The following is a 20113-nucleotide window of genomic DNA, read 5'->3' on the forward strand; positions in this document are numbered from 1 at the left end:
TGTAAAGTGCATTTTCTGACTTTTTATTTTTATGTAGTCGGAAAGAGGATAATGTGACAGTCATTGATAAAGGAATGGTAGGTAAGATTATTTTTGAGTGGGAAGGCATGACTGCAGTAACAGATAATGCTTATTAATTATTTCATCATCTCAAAAGGGGCTATGTGTGTTCTAATCTCCCTTCCACTTTCTCTTCCTCCATTTTCCATTGCACTTCCTCCTCCTTTAATCACCCAGTAGTCAGCCTTTGACTTGCTGTGGGGGTTCAAATATTGTTGGCACAGAGGACGGCCACAGAATGAAGGAACACAACATTGCCATGATAAAGGACACCCACCAGCATAATGAGCTGCCTATGGTCACACACCAACGGCACATTGAAGGAATAAAATTCCTTTCGGTTCATAGAAATGGCTCATTTCAAAAGTCATTGTGCCTGCAGTTAGTGGCACCCTGTGCTATCATTAGTGCAAACCCTCGCACTAACTCTATCTGCTTGCCTGTAGCAGGAAGCAATGAGATTGTGCTGCTTCTCTGTTTATAGACAACCTCAGTGACTTCCCCTATGCCTCAAACTATGAAATGTTGCTTATATCTCTGGCAGCAGCTTAAAAGGAGATAAACATTAAGAGACAAACTGTCACCTTGACAGTCATAGGCAATATGGTTTTTGCCCAACTTCGCAGATGTGACTGTAGCAGAATGGCAGATTTAGACATAACCTCTCTAGTGAAACAAAGATGTCTCATGGCTTAACCATAGTTGAGGTTAGAGAATTGTTTGTAAAGACCCCCAGAATAAATGCCCTCCCACTGAGAACCAGTTAGCCCCTCCTCCCTCTTCTAGCAAATTTTCCTTTTCTGTATGATCTCTCTTCACTCTCCTAGTCTTGCTCAGTTCTAAGAGGAAGGCCAATTGGAGCACCCTTGTGTGGAAGCAACTTGTTTCTGCGCAAATTTATAAATAACAGGGGGAAAAAAAACACTTCAGCAGCAACCAGGCAACTCCCTGCTGAAGACTAAAACTTTAATCAAAGAAAAGGAAAGCTCCAAAAATTCATATCATTGAACCAACAGCCAAAAGAATTAATCCAGCAACTAATCATTGAGTAGTTTGTGATCCCTTTAAGTAATGTTGGTGATAGATTCTATTAAACATCATGTTCAGCTGTCATAGTGTGGAGATGCCGGCGTTGGACTGGGGTAAACGCAGTAAGAAGTCTCACAACACCATGTTGAAGTCGAACAATAGTTGGACTTTGACCTGGTGTTGTGAGACTTCTTACAGCTGTCATAGGCCAGAGTGTGGAGTTTGAAAATGGCAGCACTGCCCAGAAGAGGAAAAAAGAGTAAAGCAGGGAAACAAGAATACTAGTCTGATCTGCTATTGTATTCTTCAAATGTAACACCAGCAAAATGGGAAATAATACTGGTCTGAACTGCTTTTTCCTTCTGGGTGGCATCAAATCAGCATCATGCACAGATGTAAGTTATATTCTTCCAATCTTGCATTCTATGAGAAGTCATTAAGATGTGAGTATATAAACCTATTTACCAAGACAGTGTCCTGCATGTCCCACTGGAAACAGCATGTGCCTTAAACCTTTTCAAGCATTAGGTTTGCATGTTGCACCTAACAAGATGGTGCTGCAGAGCCAAATTCGGTTCTCAATGTGCACTGCAGTAAATTCATTGCTTTTCGAAGCGTGATCTCTGCTGTTATATCAGCAAATGTGGTTGTCATTTTGCAGGCAGCAAAGTCCCAAGACAACAAAGACATAGCAGATAATCTGTTTTAATCCTGATCAGGACACCAGGAAATCTCTTGTGGGATCTTTCACATTGGCCTGAGCACTAGGCAGCCACACAACATGGGACTTTCAAATCTCAAGCACATAACACTTTTTACAACACCTTTTTGTAATAATGCCTCACTCTAGCATATGGTGTGGAGTGGGAATCTGTAACATACTGACTCCAAAATAAAGCTACGACTGGAGTCAAGGAGAACTCAGAAAGCTATTTTAAAAACAGTCTTGATTTAAAGTTACATTTTTCAGTTGATTGCAAAGTTGCAACATGAGGGAAAATATTCCTGGTCCATCACTCTGCGCCAGTTTTAAATTTTACAGCCAAGTGTTCAAAGCCAGCCATGTACACTAACTCTGTAACTTCCTCAAGTCCTTCAACTCTCCAGGTATTCTGCTTTCTCATGTCACAACTCCCCCTCTCTCGCCCACAGCACCCCTGCCTTCACCATCAATGGTGGCTGTGCGATTAGCAGTCATACCCGAGATTCTGGAACTCCCCAACACCCCCAAACTTATGCGCCTCACCACCTCTGACTCCTCCTTTGAGATGCTACTTAAAACCTACCTCTCTGACCAAATTTTTAATCACCTGTCTTAATGTCTCTTTCTTGGACACATGCCGTTTTTCTTGCCTCATTACGCATCTGTGAAATATCTTGAAACATTTTATTGCATTAAAGGTGCAATGTAAATGCAAGTTGTGGTCGTTAATGCAACAAGTTCCTCTGTTTACAATCCCCTTGCCACAGCTTCACTTAAGGTAAAGGGTGATGCAGTTAAATCATTGTTTTAATTTCATTGACCTGTACTATGGGAGCATCTGTTCCTTAAGCCCTCCCGGAGATCTTGAGGCAAGATCCAGGGCGATTTTGCATTTAAAACAAAACCAAAACAAATGCTATTGCTTTTGTTGGCAAGCTGCGCTTTCTGCAAACTGCTGACTCGTCTCCACCCCCCGCTTACAACTGTTCTAATGCTGATCTCCTGCAATATTCCCACCCTTTGCATATCTTTTGCTATGCAAATAACCCCACCTCTGAATGCCCAAGTCACACTGCAAAGTATGCTGCAATTAACACATTTGTACCTTCTGTGAAAAAGTCCCAAGGCAATCGCCCATTTAACTTTGCAACTTCGAAAGAGATCAATCAAAACTGACATTGTAAAACTCTGTTACACCAAGGGCTGCATTTTGTTCGCCCTTTCTGGATATGCTGAGTGGCATATGCTGAAAAAATGTCACTGGAATAGGTACATGTGGGTTCTGAGGTGGGGGTGGTGGCAGTGGTGGCATGGCCTCCCAGTGGGCTTTGGAAGTGAGGGGGAGTGCTCTTATGGCCCTCAGAGGGACACCTGTGGCAATAGTGTGCACCTGGCCCCTGGGATCCCAAATTTCACTTTACCTGACTGCAGGGCCATTGATGCATCCTCATGTTCCCGGTGCAGCCAGAGCACTTCATGTGATGGCAATGCTGAGGTATTTCCCTCTCTGATGGAGGCTAATTCTGCCCACAAAAGGTCAGGTTTGCCCCTGGTTTTTGGCCCCAGTGACAAGACCTTTGCCTCCTCCACAGAATTCCGGTCTAATTTTCAGGATCCTAATACACTACAAAGGGTTGTGAACGAAGCTCAGTCCACCATGCAAACCAGCCTCACATCCATTGATTCTGAATGCACTTCTTGCTGCCTTGGGAAAGCAGTCAGTATAATCAAGGATCCTACACAGCCAGACATACTCTCTTACACCTTCTTTCGTCGAGAAAAAAATACAGAAGTCTGAGATCACGTATCAACCGACTCAAGAACAGCTCCTTTCCTGCTGCCATCAGGCTTTTTAATGGACCTACCTTAAAAGTTGACCTTTCTCTAGACTCTAGCAATGACTGCAGCACTATATTTTGCACCCTTTCCTTTCCTTCTCCCCATCTACTCTATGAATGTGTACTTTGTTTATATAGCGCACAAGAAACAATACTTTTCAATGCATACCAATATGTGTCAATAATTATACATCAAATCAGTTTACAAAAAGGTGGATTTCAACCTCCTCTCACACACATTGGCAGTGCCCATGTGGCAGTACCAACTAGTATCCTGGTATTGTCAGGTGGACACTGCCGGGGGCCAGAGGCAGTGCCATGGAGGCACAGACATGAGAGCGTGGGCAGGGCCTGAAGAGGACTGGGAATAAGGAGGGATCATGAAGGGAGGTCATAAAGGGGGGGGGGGTGGTTCATGAATGCATGAGTCATGAATGGAGACCCAATGGGAGGGCCCTAATACCAGGGACTTTTATTGGGGACAGAGGGTGGGCAAACATCCCTTCAATGAGGGAAGGTTGGGAGGGTCCCCAATGTCAATCGGGAGTGAGGCGGGCCCTCAATTTGAGATCAGGGTGCCTTTTAAAAATGACACCTATCTCTGCGAAGCAGGCTTATCAGCATGTTTAGGTCATGACCGTTCGAACCAACGCAAAACTCATAACTCTCTCAAAAAAATGACTAAGTGCAGGAAAATTGTGATATCACACCATCTTATTCACCCACAATGACACATAGGGTGCAATCTCACTGGCCATTCACACCCCGCTGCTACTGCAAGCAAGGACAGAGAATTTGGCTCTTAGCTAAAACTCCATTCACTGCTGTAGGACCAGAAAATTCTGCAGGTATGAATGGATGTAAGATTCTGCCCTTAGTCATTTTTTGGAAAAATTCCACCCAGCACCTCAGACATTGAAGCAACTGCACCAGCCTAGATTTTACTGTGTTCAGGTTCTGGAGTTGGACTTGAATCCATAACCTTCTGACTTAGAGGCAAGAGAACTACATTGAGCCATGGCTGACCAGTAACGTAGCAAAAGCTTCTACACATATAATAAAAGCAAAATACCGCAGATGCTTGAAATCTGAAATAAAAAGAGAAATTTCTGGAAAAACTCAGCAGGTCTGGCAGTACCTGTGAAGAGAGAAACAGAGTTATGTTTCGAGTCTATCTGACTTCTTCAGAGCTCAGCATAGAATGTACATTTTGATATGCTTTGATTTGATTTGATTTATTATTGTCACATGTACTAACATACAGTAAAAATGTATTGTTTCTTGCACTATACAGACAAAACATACCGTTCATAGAGAAGGAAATGAGAGAGTGCAGAATGTAGTGTTACAGTCATAGCTAGGGTGTAGAGAAAGATCAATTTAACGCAAGGTAAGTCCATTCAAAAGTCTGACAGTAGGGACAGAGTCAGTTGGTATGTGACCTCAGACTTTTGTATCTTTTTCCCAAAGGAAGAAGGCGGAAGAGAGAATATGGGATGTGTGGGGTCCTTAATTATGCTGACTGCTTTGCTGAGGCAGCAGGAAGTGTAGACAGGGTCAATTATGAGATGCTGATTTGCATGATGGATTGGGCTACATTCACAACCTTTTGTAGCTTCTTGCAGTCTTGGACAGAGCAGGATCCGTATCAAGCTGTGATACAACGAGAAAGAATGCTTCCTATGGTGCATCTGTAAAAGTTGGTGAGAGTCGTAGCTGACATGCCAAATTTCCTTAGTCTTCTGAGAAAGTATAGGAGTCGGTGGGCTTTCTTAACTATAGTGTCGGCATGGGGGGACCAGGACGGATTGTTGGTGTTCTGGACACTTAAACTTGAAGCTATCGACCCTTTCTACTTCGTCCCCATTGATGTAGACAAGGGCATGTCCTGCTTTATGCTTCCTGAAGTCGATGACAATCTCCTTTGTTTTGTTCAAATTGAGGGAGAGATTATTGTTGCCACACCCGTTCACCAGATTCTCTATCTCATTCCTGTACTCTGTCTTGTCATTGTTTGAGATCCAACCCACTACGGTGGTGTCATCAGCAAACTTGAAAATTGAATTGGAGGAGAATATGGCCACACAGTCATAGGTGTATAAGGAGTAAAGTAGGGGGCTGAGAACACAGTCGTGTGGGGCACCGGTGTTGAGGATGATCATGGAGGAGGTGTTGTTGTCTACCCTTCATGATTATGGTCTGTGAGTTAGGAAGTTCAGGATCCAGTCACAGAGGGAGATGCTGAGGCTCAGGCCACGGAGTTTGGAGATGAATTCTGTGGGAATAATAGTGTTGAAGACTGAGCTGTAGTCAGTAAATGTAAGTCTGATATAGATGTCCTTGTTACCTAGGTGTTCCAAAAATAGAGTATATATGTATCATGCCCACTTGTCAAAGTACCAGATGATTTGCCTAGCTTCAGGTAGAAAACCAGAAATAAATTAAATAGTGGTTAGCGCTGCTGCCTCACAGAGCCAGGGACCCGAGTTCAATTCCTGCTTGGGTCACTGTCTGTGTGGAGTTTGGATATTCTCCTCATGTCTGCATGGGTTTCCTTCGGGTGCTCTGGTTTCCTCCTATAGTCCAAAGATGTGCAGGTTAGGTGCATTGGCCATGGTAAATTGCCCCTTAGTGTCAGGGGAACTAGCAGGGTAAATACATGGGGCTATGGGAATAAGGGCTGAATGGGATTGTGGTCAGTGCAGACTTGATGGGCTGAATGGCTTCCTTCTTCACTGTAGAGATTCTATGATTCTATAAAAAGTGGTCCAGATCAGGAACCGCAATACACTGAACATAAGCTCCCAATCTACAGCAGGATCCTGCAGAAATTCTAATGTGGCATTTGCACTGTAATTGCCTGGCAAGTTTAAACTTCCAATGGGCTGATTAATGCTACCTGGGACCCTTCACAAAAGTGATCACTGATACCTGCTACCTACCCAAATACTTATCACAGAATTGTTGTACCCTCTCTAGTGCAGGGTTTCCCAAACTTTATCAGCTACAGAATCTTTCTGGTATTTCCAAGAGTACTGACATTCTTATTATGTTGAAGAGTTAGACCACAAAAAAAGATTGCTTTTGCACAATAGGTACACACATGCAAAGACAAATTTATAAAGATTATTTTCTTCTATGTATCCATTTATTAAAATGTAAAAGTTCTCATATTCAACAAATACTAAGTCTTACCTTTTTGTCATTTTAGTGGGAGCTGTGATGCTGCTTCTTCTGCTCATAAATTTGTTTAATATTGGAAGTGTTGCTAAAGAGCTGGATTTTCGTATCAGACACTCACATACACACAGACTCAAAAGCAAAGCAAACATGCAAAAGTAGCACACCCACTAACTCACCCACTCACTAACTCATCCACCTACCCACTCACTAACCTACTAACCCCAATGAAAGTCTTGAGACCTTTCAAAACAATCTGAATATGATAGCTGAAGTTGTAAAAAGAAAGACGTGTCCTATGTGCTGCTCCTCTTTCCTCAGTCTTGGCGGCACAGAGACTTTGCCAGGAGCAGAAAGTGTGCAATGTCCATGGAGAAAGTGTGCAAAAAGTGTGCGATGCTTCGCAGTCAGCAGCAATGTGCACAGCATCACCATGAATCAGAAGATCTGGCCCAATATTTGTCCATCCCTCCCCTTTAAGTAGGGTTCAGAACTGCAACCTTCCAGTTTACAATCCAGTGGTTGAAACATCACAAGACAAACGGTGGAATTTCAGGACCCTGTTACAGGGAGCTGGAGCTGGAAAATGGGTTCAAATGTCCATTGACTTCAGTGAGACTGGGAAATCCTGCCAATGGGAAAGACTATAAAATTCCACACAAAGTTTAGTAATAAGAGGAATCTTTTAAAAGACTGTTTTCCATTATTTATGGAGTGCACCCATTTGCACTATTTCTGGTGCGAGCATTGGCAATGGACCAGGAGAAACCCCAAAAGTGTGTTTTGAGTCACAAATTAAAACTTCTGATTGTTGCAGAGAAATCTGGCAATTGATTTATTTTTGAAATGTTTCCCTATCAAGTATAAAGGTGAATTATCATATGGCATTCAAATCAGCACTGCAACTGCCAAAAGTTATTTATATATTATTATTATAATTGGAGTAGCCTACTGGGCATATCAAGAGTAATGTTCTAAGTCTGTGAGCAAAGCTATGTAGAAAAAGCTTCAAACAAGGTAAGCCCCCTACTTACGTAGACATGTGTTAGTTTGCTCAGAGGCCCCAATTCAAATATGCCAGAAAGTGTAGGAAAATCTCCCATTTGATATGTTGTAATCTCTGGTTTCTAATTATTACTTTAATTGTATGGCATTGAACTTTCCAAAAGACTTTCTCAAATACTCAGGATATCATTTAAATGTTTTTGTAGCTTTCCTTCCTAACCCATAACCATATTGCAAAATTATAGAATCATAGAAATTGCAGAATCCTGTTTATTCATATTCTTTTACTTGTTCCTTTACCACTCCCTTTGATCTTGCGCCATGAAATCTTTTGTCCTTTCATCACTCCTTCCCTGCACCATTTCACTAACCTTCCCTTTTGTTCTTCTTGCCACCTTTGCCGCTTTCACTTGCTCAAAGCCTATTACATTTCCCACATTTCCCAGATCTGATGAAAAGTCCCAGATCTGAAACATTGGACAGTATTCTCTGGCCTCATCTGTGGCAGGACCCGTTGTGAACAAGAATGGAGGATTTGATGTTCCAGTCAAGATTCCATTCACTGTCAGTGGCATCTGCAAAATTTCAGCTGTGAACTTTCTCCATAGATGCTGCCAGACCTGCTGAACATTTCCAGCATTTCTGGTTTTCATGATAAAGATTCTTCAATCTCAGTCTTGAAAACATCAATTGTTCCAACTTCCACAGCACTTTGAAGCAGAGGTCACCAGATTTTTCACTACCTTTTGTGAGAAAAAGTGCTTCTAGATTTCACTTTACTTTGCTCTAATTGTAAAATTTTGCCCTCTTATTCTGGATTCCCTCAAGAGAGAACAAAATAACCTAGAGATTTGATTGTAACTGAACCCATGGGAGCAGGAACCATGTGAAATTGATTTTGCCAGCTCATTAGCTCCATGAAGACGACAGTAGCGTCAACTAAGGTGAAGTCACAGCTGCCAGATCCAATAAAAAACTGCAGATGCTGGAAATCTGAAATGAAGACAGAAAATGCTATCTGGCAGCATCTGTGGAGAGAAAAACAGAGTTCATGTTTTGAGTCCATATGAATCTTCTTCAGAACTCACGAGGGCTAGAAATTGTAATGACTCAGGGAGCCTGACTGCAAAGGAATGTAGTTTACCGTGGAATGCAAAGTAAAACCATTACCATGGTGTACACACACTATTTCCTGCCTGGGACTACAGTTCAGCAGGCCCAGTCCTGGGCTTGCCTTACGAAAGGCTCAGGTAATGAGTTCCAGCTAAGCAGGTCACTGCCTGTCACCAGGAGACATCATACTTAATGAGTCCGACAGTTAGATCAATCAGTGATTCCGCATGGATCTTGTGGGGGTTATCACAGAAATGTAATGAATTATATAGTTGGGGGGGGGGTCGCTGGTGGAGGAGGTGGGGCAAAATAGAAAGTCAGGGATTGGTTGGAGCTAAGGAGAGAGTGACAAAGATATCATAGATGCAAGAAAATTGTGGAATTAAGGACTAAAGAAGTGCTGATAGTGGCATAAAGGTATAATAGGAGAACAAACTCAATGCTCAGTGAAAGCATAGTGCTGCAATATAACAGATGATCAGCACTTTGAAAATGTTAAGGGCTCATTTCTTATGTGGAATTAATAATATTGCGACCCAAAGGAAGCTCAAGAAAGCCATTGAACTAGTTCGTTCCCGCAAAACACAGATAAAGGGGCCCAGAAGCTTCAGGGGTCCATTTATGGTAATATCCTCAGCCTTGGGTTATTCCCATATCACAGAAGCAACTTTCCAGTGGATAATGCTCGTATCTCAAATTTGCTGCCAAGAAACTGTGATTGGAGTTGAAGGCTGAGAGATTCCGGAACAAGACGGGAAGTCTCTCCACAATACAGTGAGGAGTGAGCACATCGGTTTTGTAATTGTAGCCATTGGATCTGCCTCAGACAAAGTTACCAATGTAGGCAAAATGCCTGAAGAACAAGTGACAGATGGCCCTAGGAAGGATTGGGGGTTGTGGGGGGGGGGAATGTTTCCATTGAGACAAACGAAGGAAACAACAAAGGATTAAGATAGATAAAGTTGTTGAACTTAGTGTTGTGTCCAAAAGGCTGCAACATGCCTAATCAGAAGACGAGATGTTGTTCCTCCAGTTTGTGTTGGGCATCACCAGAGCATTGCAGCAGGCCGAGTATGGACATGTGGTCATACTTGCAGATTGAGCAAAGGTGTTCCGCAAAGGACAAGTAAGGACAGGCAACAAACACTGTCTTGCCACATATCCCATGAAAGAATAAAGAAAAAGAAATTGACACTTCCCATCTTGGTCTTGGAATCCCAGAGACTGCTTGTAATCTCAGTCCTGTCTACTATAGTGTCTGGTACTGCTAGGACTAGCTATTTCCAGCCCAATCTGATTGGCCAACAATTATATGAGGCAGATTTCCTCCTTTAGTAAGGACAGAAGTTGTCCACCAACCAACCAATCATCATTTGCTTTTGCATTAAATGGCTGTGGGGTAAGCTATTTGGTGGCATGGTGGCAAACTGGTTCGCACTGCTGCCCCGTAGCCCCGGGGACCTGGGTTCAATTCCAGGCTTGGGTCACTGTTTGTGTGGAGTTTGCACTTTCTCCTGTGTATACATGGGTTTCCTTCAAGTGCTCCGGTTTCCCCACACATTCCGAAATACATGCTGGTTAGGTACATTGGCCATGCTACATACTTCCTCAGTGTACCCGAACAGGCGTTGGAGTGGGGTGACTAGGGGATTTTCACAGTAACTCCATTGCAGTGTTAATGTAAGCCTACTTGTGATTTTAATAAATAAACATAAACGTAGTATTTGCCAACTTCTCTGATGGTGGGAAAGCAAATTTATGGTCCATGTTTCAACAGCAGTTCTAATATTGAATGCTTCTTGTTGAACTTAATTGTTTTTTCCCAGGACTTCAAAACTCCCTGGATGAGGCACTGTTTGTCATGTCCCAGAATGACGGTTGGCCTGTGCACTAGCCACCCTTACTGTTAGTATGCTTGTTACCTCCATACCACAAGCTGGACCAGACTGTTCCTATCCAGGCTTTGATGTGTAGAATGCAGCCAGCCCTTTAAGCCTCAGAGCTGCTGGAGGCCTCCCACCACAATCATCTGAAACATGGAACTTTTCACCTCAAAAATGGTAGCTATTGGGGAAATACCATGGGAGCAATGGATAACTAAATGAGTCCAGAAAACAGGTGCTCAGTGATAACAGCATATGAAGAGGACACAGTGGTTAGCACTACTGCCTCACAGTGCCAGGGATCCAGGTTCAACTCCCAGCTTGGGCCACTGTCTGTGTCAAATTTGCACATCCTCCCCATGTCTGCATGGGTTTCCAGTTCACCAGTTTCCTCCCAGTCCAAAGACATGCAGGTTAGGTGGATTGGTCATGCTAAATTGCCCCTGAGTGTCAGGGGGACTAGCATGGGATTATGGGGATAGGGCCTGGGGGGGATTGTCGTCGGTGCAGACTTTGATGGGTCAAATGGCCTCCTTCTGCACTGTAGGATTCTACGATTCTTGATTATTAATTGTAATTCAGAAGTTAAGTTGCAGAAGTAACTTCCTGTTTTCTGCATTTGTATTGATGTTCATACTTGTAGGCAGTTGAGAGGAAGACCCATAAAACTGGACAGAAGGAAAGCAATCAGATTGTGGCAATAAAGGCAATGGTGAGAAGAATTGCAGTACAGTTGATGCAGTGGGGATGATGGAACGGTCTTGAATAAGTTTCTCTCTTGAACACCAGAAGTTAATGTTGCACCTGTCCTTTCTTGTATTGATGGTACTCATCATCCTCCTCCTCTGTCAGTTCTTAGACAGTTGTGTCAAGTTGAGGTCAGTTTCCTTCATACACCTCAATAGAGACCACAAACTCTCTGGCAATGCACCGAGCATTTTTGTGTGCCTGTCCATCAGTGAGCTCCTGTACGTTGCCACATCAAAGTCCTCATCTGAATCCTCCTTTCCTTCTCCTCTATGTATTCTATGGACGATATGGTTTGTCTGTATAGCTCACAAGAAACAATACCTTTCATTTTATCCCAACATATGTGATAATAATAAATCAAGCGAAATCAAATCAACAGTGACCTTACCCTCCAGGTAGCTGGCAACCATGCTATTCTTTCTGCATGACCTAACTGCAGCTCACACATGCCCAGTGACTCCACCTCAATACTACAGTCTGAATTACGTGCAATCCCAATATGAGTTGGCTGCTGTAAGTGTCAGTTGAAGTGACGGTGTTGCTTCCTCCAAAGTCTGCTCTTCTTCTGGGCCTTTATCCTCAGCCTCCAGTTGTTGGCCAGGCAGCTGTTCTTGGGTATCTGAAAATGAACAGAAGAAGGGTTTGTTTAAGGGGTTTGCTGGGGGAAAGCAAGAATTGCATAGTTACATAATCTGCTGCCTGTACAACATATCAGATTGCGGGTTGAGGGTGGCGGGATATCAGAAGATTCATCCAAGCAGAAACACACCCTTATATTGGATAGGTTCCATGCCACAGCTTTCCACTGTCTTAGTGATGATTGAGCTAATAGTGTTGAACACCATCTCCATCAAGCAGTCACAGGTATGTAAAAGCATTTTTGCGGGCTTTTTGTATCTACCGCTTTAAGAATTCTAAGGGAGTGGATAGCAGGGAGTTGTGGGGGAGCAGGCTTTAAAACAGCGCCAGGTTTAAAAGGAGGCCTGGTGTAGACAGCAGGCAGCATCGGAGCGGGCAGCGGAGTGAGAGGGAAGCAGAGTGAACTACTAGGGCTTAGGAGCAAAAGGGCTTGGGGGAAAAAGGGCCAGGTAAGGTCGTGTTGAAATTTCCAATATTACTGCAGTGAATAATGGAGGGGCATGTGATGTGTTGTTTCTGTATGATGTGGGAGCTGGTGGACCCCAGGGTCCTTCCCAGTGACCATGTCTGCAGTAAGTGCAGGTTGCTGGAGGAGCTCCAGCTCAAGGTAGATGAGCTGGCCTCTGAGCTACAGACACTGAGGCTCATCAGGGGGAGAGAGGGTGCCATTGTCAATGGGGTGCAAGTGACATCCACCCCCCCTAGACTGGCTAACTCTAAGGGTCAGGAACAAGAGGGGGCTGCTGAGAGGAGGAAGGCGGGTGGGGAGCGGAGGAAGGAGGGTGGGGAGCGGAGGAAGGAGGGTGGGGAGCGGATGCCTCAGCCTCTCAATCTGCATAACAGGTTTGAGGTTCTTGCTTCCAGTCTGGACAAGAATGAGGGAGGTGAGGTTGGTGAGCAAACTGCACACAGTACGGTGATGCAGACGCAGGACATAGGCAAAGAGAAGGTGAAAAGGAATGTAGTAGTAATTGGGGATAGTGGGGTTAAGGGTATTGACATTGTCCTTTGTCACAATGACAAAGTGCACAGAAGGGTGTGTTGTCTGCCTGGTGCTCGGGTCCGGGATGTCACATCTGGGCTGCAGAGGAACCTGGAGTGGGAGGGTGAGAATCCGGTCGTTGTGGTACATGTGGGTGCCAACGACGTAGGCAAAATGCGAACTGAGGATCTGGGGAGGGAGTATGAAAAGCTGGGAATGGAATTAAAAAGTAGAACCGACAAGGTGGTTATCTCTGGGCTACTGCCTGAACCGAGTGCAGACGGGCGTAAGGTTGATAAGGTTAAGGAAGTGAATGGGTGGCTCAGGGATTGGTGTGGGAGGAATGGGTTTGAATTTATGGGGCATTGGCATCAGTATTGGGGTAGGTGGGACCTGTTCAGGTGGGATGGGGTTGGTCTGAACCGTGCTGGGACCAGAGTCCTGGCGAATCATGTAAATAGGACTGTAGACAGGGCTTTAAACTAATTAGGGGGGGGGAGGGTGCGAGGGTAGGTGACATTACGGGGTCTAAAGTTAAGGAGAGGGTACAGGTAAAGGAAGAGGCCGAGGATGTCCCAATAATAGAGGGAGTAGGGGGCGTGAGTATGGTTGGTGGCGTTCTGGCAAATAGGGTCCAGGTGAAGGCTGGGATGAAGGCACTTTATCTGAATGCACGAAGCATTCGGAATAAAGTGGATGAGCTGGTGGCGCTGATCAGCACGAATGGATATGATCTGGTGGCCATTACAGAGACGTGGCTGCAAGGTGACAGGGACTGGGAGCTGAATGTCCAGGGGTATCAAGTGTTTAGGAAGGATAGGCGGGAGGGAAAAGGGGTAGCTCTGCTGATTAAGGATAGCATCAGGGTGGTAGCAAGGGATGATATAGGAACCAAAGAGCAGAAAGTGGAATCGTTGTGGGTGGAGATTAGGAACAGCAAAGGGAGGAAGACGCTGGTGGGTGTCGTCTATAGGCCCCCGAATAATGATCTGGAGGTGGGGCAGGCTGTTAACGCGCAAATAAGTGCAGTGTGCAGGAATGGGACGGCGATAATTATGGGGGATTTCAATCTACATATTGATTGGTCGACCCATGTTGGACGCGGTGGGCTCGAGGAGGAGTTCTTGGAATGCTGCCGGGATAGTTTCCTTGAACAGTGTGTGTTGGAGCTGACGAGGGAGCGAGCTATCTTGGTTCTGGTGTAATGTAATGAGGCGGGTAGAATTAGGGACCTTGTGGTGAAGGATCCTCTTGGGGAGAGTGATCATTGTATGGTGGAGTTTCTGGTGCAGATGGAGGAGGAGAAAGTGGGTTCCCGGACACGCGTCCTTTGTTTGAACAGAGGGAAGTACAGTAGGATGAGAGAAGAATTGGCGAATGTTGACTGGGGGAACGCGTTGGAGGTAGGTCTGCTGAGGAGCAGTGGAGGATCTTTAAGGAGATCTTTCTTGGTGCTCAGCAGAAATTTATTCTGATGGTTAAAAAGGACCGTAGGAGGAGAGGTAATAAGCCGTGGATAACGAAGGAGGTGAAGGAAAGTGTTAAATTAAAAGCGGAGGCGTTTAGAGTAGCTAAGAGTAGTGGGCGAGAAGAGGATTGGGAGAGGTTTAAATGTCAACAAAGATTGACAAAGAAGTTGATAAAGAAGGGTAGGAGAAACTATAAAGCTGGGCTAGCGCTTAATATAAAAAAGGATAGCAAGAGTTTTTATAAATATATAAAAAGGAAGAGGCTGGCTAGGGTGAACGTTGGACCCTTAGAGGATGAGAGGGGGGACTTAGTGGTAGGGGATGGGGAAATGGCTGAGGTCTTGAATAACTTTTTTGTTTCTGTCTTCACGGAGGAGGACATGAATAATTTGCCGGGTGTTAGCGATGGAAAGAACATAAGAACGTAAGAAATAGGAGCAGGAGTAGGCCATCTAGCCCTTCGAGCCTGCCCCGCCATTCAATAAGATCATGGCTGATCTGTCGTGGCTCAGTTCCACACTCCCGCCCTCCCCCCATAACCCTTAATCCCCTCTCTTATCAAAAACCCATCAACATGCGTCTTAAAAATATTTAGTGAGGTAGCCTCCACCACTTCAACGGGCAGAGAATTCCAGAGATTCACCACCCTTTGAGTGAAGAAGTTCTTCCTCAACTCCGTTCTAAACTGCCCCCCCTTTATCTTGAGGCTGTGCCCCCTAGTCCTACTGTCCTTTCTGAGCGGGAAGAGTCTCTCCACCTCTATCCTATCCATCCCATTCATCATCTTATATGTCTCAAGGAGATCTCCCCTCATTTTTCTAAAGTCTAACGAGTACAAGCCTAGTTTATTCAGCCTCTCCTCATAGCTCAACCCCCTCAACTCCGGCATCAGCCTAGTAAACCTCCTCTGCACTCCCTCCAAGGCCAAAATATCCTTGCGTAAGTACGGCGCCCAAAACTGCACACAGTACTCCAGCTGCAGCCTCACCAATGCCCTATATAGCCGCAGCAAGACCTCATAAGAACATAAGAACATAAGAAATAGGAGCAGGAGTAGGCCATCTAGCCCTTCGAGCCTGCCCCGCCATTCAATAAGATCATGGCTGATCTGTCGTGGCTCAGTTCCACTTTCCCGCCCTCTCCCCATAACCCTTAATCCCTTCTCTTATCAAAAACCCATCAACCCCCTTCTTAAAAATATTTAGCGAGGCAGCCTCCACCACTTCAACGGGCAGAGAATTCCAGAGATTCACCACCCTTTGAGTGAAGAAGTTCCTCCTCAACTCCGTTCTAAACCGCCTCCCCTTTATCTTGAGGCTGTGCCCCCTAGTCCTACTGTCTTTTTTGAGCGGGAAGAGTCTCTCCACCTCTATCCTATCCATCCCATTCATCATCTTATACGTCTCAATGAGATCTCCCCTCATTCTTCTAAACTCTAACGAGTACAAGCCTAGTTTATTCAGCCTCTCCTCATAGCTCAATCCCCTCAACTCCGGTATCAGCCTAGTAAACCTCCTCTGCACTCCCTCCAGGGCCAAAATATCCTTGCGCAGGTGCGGCGCCCAAAACTGCACACAGTACTCCAGCTGCAGCCTCACCAATGCCCTATACAGCTGCAGCAAGACCTCCCTACTTTTATATTCAATCCCCCTCGCTATGAAGGCCAGCATCCCATTGGCCTGGTGGTAGGACTGGAGGGTCTCAATGACATTATTGTTACTAGAGAGACGGTGCTCGACAGACTGGAGGGACTGATTGTGGACAAGTCCCCAGGACAGGATGGAATGCGTCCAAGGGTTCTGAAAGAAATGGCAGAGGTGACAGTGGTTATTTTCCAAACGTCGCTGGATTCCGGGGAAGTGCCGGAAGATTGGAAAACGGCTAATGTTACGCCGTTGTTTAAGAAGGGTGGCAGGCAAAAGGCAGGGAATTATAGGCCGGTTAGTTTAACGTCTGTTGTAGATAAAATGTTAGAATCGTCATCAAGGAGGAAATAGCGAGGCATCTTGAGGGGAATTGCTTGATAGAGCAGATGGTTTTTCGCTGTGGCGCAGCGGAACTGCGATCGGAACAGCGAAAAACCGCACCGATCTCCTCAGAAGGCAAACGCAGGACACAGTGGACAGAGTATCCTTCGTCGTCCAGTACTTCCCCGGAGCGGAGAAGCTACGACATCTTCTCCGGAGTCTTCAACATATCATTGATGAAGACGAACATCTCGCCAGGGCTATCCCCACACCCCCACTTCTTGCTTTCAGACAACCACACAACCTCAAACAGACCATTGTTCGCAGCAAAGTACCCAGCCTTCAGGAGAACAGTGACCACAATACCACACAACCCTGCCACAGCAACCTCTGCAAGACATGCCGGATCATCGACATGGATACCATCATCACACGTGAGAATACCATCCATCAGGTACATGGTAAATACTCTTGCAACTCGGCCAACATTGTCTACCTGATACGTTGCAAGAAAGGATGTCCCGAAGCATGGTACATTGAGGAGACCATGCAGACGCTACGACAACGGATGAATGAACATCGCTCGACAGTCACCAGGCAAGACTGTTCCCTTCCTGTTGGCGAACACTTCAGTGGTCACGGGCATTCAGCCTCTGACCTTCGGGTAAGCATTCTCCAAGGCGGCCTTCACGACACACGACAGCGCAGAGTCGCTGAACAGAGACTGATAGCCAAGTTCCGCACACATGAGGACGGTCTCAACAGGGATCTTGGGTTCATGTCGCACTATCTGTAACCCCTGTGACTTGCCTGGGTTTGCAAAACCTCACTTACTGTACTGTCTGGAGACAATACACATCTCTTTAAACTGTGATCAGTGCTCCTTCCACTCACATTATCAGCCACTTCAGGTCTTGAACAGCAGGTTAGGTGTAAGGATTCGCATTCTAATCAGTAATCTCTAAACTGTCTGTGCTTTATATGCTCTGTCTGAGGCCAGAACTCTCCACTCACCTGACGAAGGGGCTAACCCCGAAAGCTTGTGAGTATATTATCAAATAAATAGGTTGGACTAAAACCTGGTGTTGTCAGACTTTTTACTTCTATGATGGTCAAGATCCCAATTCTTGTGCCTTTCTTCGTTGTTGAAACCACTTGTTCTAGTGAAATTATCTAATAACATTGGAACTTCCTCACCTCCTTTTTGCTAAAAGACTGTTTTGTGCTTTCAAGCCTCACCACAACAGCTAAAAAACACACACGAGAGACTGAAATAAGCCTCCAGCTACATTTTCTCTTTCCTCTCCACTTGCTTCACTATCATGAGACAGTCCACTAAGTAATCAGGAAAATAATGATAACTACATGCTATAAAGAACAACAGCAATAAGTTCAACTCTTCCAGGAGTAAAACTCTGGCGACAAATCTTGTTGAAGGAACTTATAAGGATAGAGATACGTACAAATCTGTGAACAACTGTATAACACCCAATTTTAGCTTGGGGAGACAATTGGCAGGTGGCGCTGAGGTGTGTCGCAACCTGAAATCAGCAGGAAGGGGCTGTTGGCTGGAATTGGCAGAGGACTGTCACTAGGTTCTGAAAACTTGGCCCTTGCAAATGAAGAAGATTTGGTGGGGGTGGGGAGATGTGGGGGGACATAGGGGTGGGAGTTGAGGGGGTGTAGAGCGATGGGGAGGGACTGATCCTGGGACAGGGAAGAAGTAAATATATCTGTGGGGGCTGCAAGACAACTCTTACTCCTTCTGATCTCCACAAGATCACAAGGGAATTAAGGGTTATGGGGAGAAAGCGGGAAAGTGGAACTGAGCCACTTCAGATCAGCAATGATCTTATTGAATGGCGGGGCAGGCTCGAAGGGCTAGATGGCCTACTCCTGCTCCTACTTCTTATGTTCTTATGTTCTTATGTACGAGGAAGGACATTAAAAGACATTTTAGGCCTCTTCAAGCCCTGACTCCTCTCCTGCTAGATAGGCCTGGCAGAGTGCCACAATGTTGTATACACAAAGGCAGCATATAACAGTGGGGATTCAATCATCAGAGTCCAATCTTCACAGTTAAAGAAAAACTCTCGTTTTCTGGCAGATGTGCTTCTCACTTACTCAGATGAACATGTACAAATTGGAACCCATGGGAATGCAGGTAAGTCCCAGAGGAATTTTTAAATGCCCACCCACACATTTTCCACTACATTGGCAGAGTTAAATCATCCCCACAGATATTTCACATGAGCAAATTATTACTTAATATCTTGCAATTTATTAATAACACTTCTGCATTGTAGTACAACTCACACTTTCGATTACATCTCCAGAAAGAAGAGTGGAATTTCTTCTTATTCCCTGAAAGAGTTGAATGAAATCTAAATCCATATTCATCAGTATAGATGACAAGTGCAGCTTCCAACAGCACGTGACTTCCTAAGTTAACACGTCAAAGGAAAAGAATTATTCCTATTGATGCTCATGTTTTCTATTTTGGATTTTAACTTTTGTGGTGTTTCATTTATTCTCTCCATACTTATTAAAAGGCACTTAGATAGTTATTTCTTATTTCTAAAAATAATTTCCCCTCTACTGGTAGTGACATTTATGTTCTCTCTGATCCATTCAACAAGATTAACAAAGGAAAAAGTCTTTCAATGGTAATTCAAAAGTACTGTCAAATTTTCTAACAATTAGGGAAAACTAAGCTAGTGATTAAGTTGCATTTCTCAAGTGATGTTGCCTCATCCTATTTATCTTCCAAATAATAATTGTTTAATCATTTCCTCATTTGTCAACCATAGCTGAGCAGTAACACCCTTGCCTCTGAGTCAGAAGATTGTGTATTCTTGTCCTAATCCCAGCTGACTGAGCACAAAGTCTATGCTGATGCTCCAGTGTAATACTGAGAGAGTACTACACTGTCAGAGATACATTCTTTTTGATGAGATATTAAACTGAACTGCCATCTAAGGTGAATATGAATGATCCATTGGCACTATTTCAAGGAAGAGCAGAGAAGTGCTCATTGTCCAGGACTTTTCCATTTTAAAACAAAAACAGGTTATCTGATCGTTCTTACAGTATTGTTTGTGGGGTCTTGCTGTTTGTGAACTTTATGCCCTGTTTCCTACATCAAAATGGTGACAACACTTCCCTTTCTTTCATATCAACAATAATAAGGTCATAACATTGTCTTAATGTTCACCTTGTTAGTGACAATGAAAGATTACATCTCATAGAGTCATAGAGGTTTACAGCATGGAAGCAGGCCCTTCGGCCTAACTTGTCCATGCTGCCCTTTATTACATACCTGCCGACTTTATTTAGCTTAGTGGGAAGGTTCATAATCCAACCCCTCTTATATTGACTTAAAATCTGATTAGGTATCAGTAAAAAAATAACGCATACTCTGAAAGAAACCTTTGAACCTTGGAACCTCTCATATGAAAGTTTTCAAACTTCAGCCAATTCAGAAGATATGAAACT

At 44.5% G+C, this 20113-nt stretch overlaps 1 protein-coding gene across 1 annotated transcript in view; it reads left to right on the forward strand.

Annotated features, from left to right (window-relative positions):
- Nucleotides 1-12406: 12406 nt before the first annotated feature.
- Nucleotides 12407-20113, forward strand: part of jarid2b (jumonji and AT-rich interaction domain containing 2b) — a 457810-nt gene continuing 450103 nt past the window's right edge. Inside the window, exon 1 of the mRNA XM_080204352.1 lies at nt 12407-12425. The gene's annotated coding sequence lies outside the window, so the exon portion shown is untranslated. The remainder of the gene's footprint in view (nt 12426-20113) is intronic.

This window comes from Carcharhinus amblyrhynchos, chromosome 2, assembly GCF_965287045.1.
Source record: "Carcharhinus amblyrhynchos chromosome 2, sCarAmb.v2.hapA, whole genome shotgun sequence".
Taxonomy (NCBI): domain Eukaryota; kingdom Metazoa; phylum Chordata; class Chondrichthyes; order Carcharhiniformes; family Carcharhinidae; genus Carcharhinus; species Carcharhinus amblyrhynchos.